Source organism: Mus pahari, chromosome 1 (genome assembly GCF_900095145.1).
Source record: "Mus pahari chromosome 1, PAHARI_EIJ_v1.1, whole genome shotgun sequence".
Lineage (NCBI taxonomy): Eukaryota > Metazoa > Chordata > Mammalia > Rodentia > Muridae > Mus > Mus pahari.
Window position 1 is genome coordinate 131948601 of NC_034590.1, and position 4528 is coordinate 131953128.

Genomic DNA, 4528 nt, shown 5'->3' on the forward strand with positions numbered 1-4528 from the left:
TAGATAGATAGATAGATAGATAGATAGATAGATAGATAGATAGATAGATGATAGATAGATAGATAGATAGATAGATAGATAGATAGATAGATAGACAGATAGATAGATGATAGATAAATAGATAGATAGATAGATAGATAGATAGATAGATAGATAGATAGATAGATAGATAGATAGATAGATAGTCTGCATTGTGAATATGGACTGATCAACACAATTCCATGCCCAACCCAATAAATGACTTGAACTACTGTTAACTTTATCCAAGTAGCTCCTAATTTTGAGATAGACAATTGTGTGACCAAAATGACCTTGAACTTCTGCTACTCCATCCATATTCCACCTTTCAAGTTCTAGAATTACAGGTGCATATTAGCATAGAAGACATTAACTTCCACTTACACTTTTTTCAAAAATCAGGTAGATCAATTCTTTATTTTTTAAATTCTTACTATAATTAAACTTACGTTTGTATGTTTTACATGTTGCAGCTTCATTGTCATAATTTATAAATTTTGTAGCATGTCTGTTAAATCATAGAGAAGATATGTATATTAAAATTGCAGTTCTAAATGGAAAATAGAAATTCTGCTATTAAAAATAACATAATTTTTGGTTTATAAAGAGACAAAAGTATATAAATAATCTAGCTTATGAATAAGATGTCATACTGATATTTAACATGCACCTTTTTCAAATAGAGCCATAAAGACTGTTAATTTACCCATATAGTCCTTTCATAAGAGTCACATAAAATGTATATCAATTATTTTTTGCTAACTCTATCAAATAACTTGTTTGAGCTAATTATTTCCTTCCCTTTCCCGCACATTAGTTCATTATATCATTTGAAATCCAGTTTCTGCCACAGAAATTATTTTAAGACCACATTTCCCATTCTTTCTTGGCTGAATACATTTTGCTCAGAATAAAAGTCATAGAAAAAAGTCCTTGGCTGCATAAAAGTCCTTTGTTGGTGCTTTTGAACTCCCTGGTTGTGGACTACAAAGAGTCCGGCGCTCTGCCTCTCACCCCTGTAGAACAGAAAGGGTACCTTTTGTGGATCTTGATATACAGGATACATTACTGAGTGCCTTTAAAAGCTTTATGAACCTTGATGGAAATCAGAGGTGAAAATGACAGTTCAAATGTCTAGTCTGGGTTTAAAAGATCTACGGTAATATATTTTTCTTCATAACAGATGCAGATAAGACAGTGAGAGTTGTTCTACCAGTAAAAGCAGGTTCCGACTTACGGTCACTACTTTGTACTCCCCAAAGCCATAGCCCATGGACCTTGGAAGCAGACTCACCTTCCACAAGTAGTGCCGGGAGCAAGGAAACGTGATTTTGCTTATCAAGATTGGATAAGGTTTAAATCATCAGTGTCTTTTACTTGTAAGATGAAATTTGCATTTAAGTTGCCCAGTTAACAATACAGCTGCTATTTAACCATGATTAAATATTTCATAACTGACTTAAAGATATTTGAATTATTAGTGCTTAAGCCAAAACTTAAGTTAACATATGAGCCCTATGAATGCCAATTTTATTGAAAATAAAATGAATTAGATGTTATGAAAAGCACAGATTCATTGTATGGGTTGGACATTCAAGCACCCATGAGGACAGCAGAGAATACGAAGACATGGAAGAAGGAAGAAAGTTGATCAGAGGGAAAAAAACAAACAAACAATAATGCTCTGTTGTGAGTCTGTAAGTTAGAGTTTATATGGAAATTAAAGGAGTGAAACACAGCTTCTTTGAATAAAGAGTGCTTATTAATGTTCAGTGGCAAAGTAGATTGTTCCCCAAAAGGTCATAATTGTCCCGATGCACTGCCTGTTGTGGTTACTATACAGGTAGGCATTCCTGGGTGGGTCTAGGAGATTTGCTGGTTGGCAACACTGTCAGTCTGGAAAACACAGTAGGGATATGTACAGAAATGTCTGGGAGGAGCTTGGTCAATTAGACTTCTGGGATTATCAGTCTCGAGGACCTATGAACTCCACTCAACAGCCTTTTATTCTCACCTATCATCTAGACTTTCAACAGTTCCATTGCAACTAACTTTTAACATTTAATTTCAAAGAATCTTGTTTCCGGTATTACTGAACTGATAATGCTGCAGTTCATCCCAAAGAAATATCTTTGCAATAGATAGAAAATATTTAACTATTGCTACAATTAATTAAAATGGAAAGCAAAAGGGAATCTAAAGTCTCTCTATACCTATGTGTAAAGGAGTGAATCATAGGCCTGACAAAATCAGCAAAATGTATTAATACTGTGTTTCATGAAATAGAACTACAAATGTTTGTCTAATGTCACCATGGAAGTGTATCTTTGTGTGATGCACTAAAAATGACTACTCTAAAAATGTGCCACTTATTTAAGTTCACGGCTGCAGGGGTTGAAAAATGTATAATTTCAGTTTTCAAACCCTTGTGGTATGCAGAAGATAAACAATGGTTATATATCTGAACCTAATCTTGTTCAATAGCATCAACTTCCACTACTGGAATTATGCTTTACAAATACATGGTAGCATTTTCAGCATACCTTTCTAGACTATATTTCTTCTGCTCTAACAAAATTAGAAAAATCAGTCTTCCGTGTCCAGCTTTCATCCTTTAGAGGAAATAATATAAAATCTCCTGGGCTGAGTGACATATATAGATATAGTTATAGATGAAAGATACAGATGAGATAGATGACATAGATATACATATACATATAGATAATATATATAGATAAAGATGATATAGATATAGATACAGATTTAGATGAATACGTATACTTATACATATATATATATAATACAGATATAGATATAGACATAGATATAGATGATAGAGATATAGATGTAGATATAGATATAAATATAGACGATAGAGATATAGATGATAGATATATAGATGTAGATATAGATATAAATATAGATGATATTTATATAGATTATATAGATATACATATAGATGATAGAGATATAGAAGATATAGATAGTTATAGATGTCTCTATGTGTGTCTATGTCTGTATCTATATGTATATGTATATGTATATGTATATGTATGTGTATGTGTATGTGTATGTGTATGTGTATGTATGTCTGTATGTGTATGCACATATGTATATCATTAGTTAATTAGATATAGAACTGCCTTGAAATATTCTCTACATTTCAAAGAACTGCTACATGCAAACACATAGAGAGACAGACAAACAGAGACACAGTCACAGACAGACACAGAGACAGAGGCAGAGACAAACATATGTGTTTCTATTAAACAAATATCACAAAATTACTTCACTGGGTTATGAGATTATTGGACACTGGTAGATTTAACCTAGGAGGTATTAGGTAGTATTTTTCTCTGCTATTTAGTAGTTGATCAAATGCCTTCTTCTTTCAGCAATGCTTTTAGAATTCTGGCTGGATTGTATTCTCACAAGCACTTAATATTATGTTTCCTTTCCTCTGTTGTTTCTATTGAGCTCTTCTCTTGGACATACAAGCTTCAGCATGGTTTTAATATCCAGTTGCTTGATAAATCTTGAACTTTACTCCATTTCTATATCTTCTCTGAGGTATTATCAGAAACAGACTTCATATGAAGGGTTTGTATGAGGGTGAGGAACATTTAGAGTAGAATCTGTTCAGCATGTCTAGTTAAATAGGCCTGGAAAGGACAGAATGTAAGTTGTTTGTTTTTTTGTTTTGTTTGTTTGTTGGTTGGTTTTTTTGAGACAGGGTTTCTCTTTTTAACCCTGGCTGTCCTGGAACTCACTCTGTAGACCAGGCTAGCCTTGAACTCAGAGATCCACCTCCCTCTGCCTCCCAAGTGCTGGGATTATAGGCTTGCGCCACCACGCTTGGCTGCAATGTAAGTTCTATTCCAGGTAGAAGCTCAGAATTGTCCTGACTCTGTCGCCTTAGAATTGTAAGAGCAGATATGAATTCTTTTTAGGATATAACTGTACTTTGCAGCCCACTTGATATAGTTTTGGATATATACTGAATGTCAAGATGATATCTGTGTGTTCTCAGCTGAAAGAAATACTAACATCCTTTTGTATGCCACTATTTCCAATAAAATAGAACTGATTTTTGTGTATTTGTAAGTTAGAAAACAAGATGACTGTGAGCATCCACTTGTGTATTTGCCAGGCACTGGCATAGCCTCATACGAGACAGCTATATCAGGGTCCCTTCACCAAAACCTTGCTGACATATGCAATAGTGTCTGTGTTTGGTGGCTGATGATGGGATGGATCCCTGTGTGTGTGTGGGGGGGGGGGAGTTAGTCTCTGGATAGTCCATCTTTTTGTCTTAGCCCCAAACTTTGTCCCTGTAACTCCTTTCATGGTTATTTTGTTCCCTATTCTAAGGAGGAATGAAGTATCCACACATTGGTCTTCCTTCTTNGTTTTCTTGCGTTTTGCAAATTGTATCTTGGGTATTCTAAGTTTCTGGACTAATATCCACTTATCAGTGAGTGTATATCTAGTGACTTCTTTTGTGATTGGG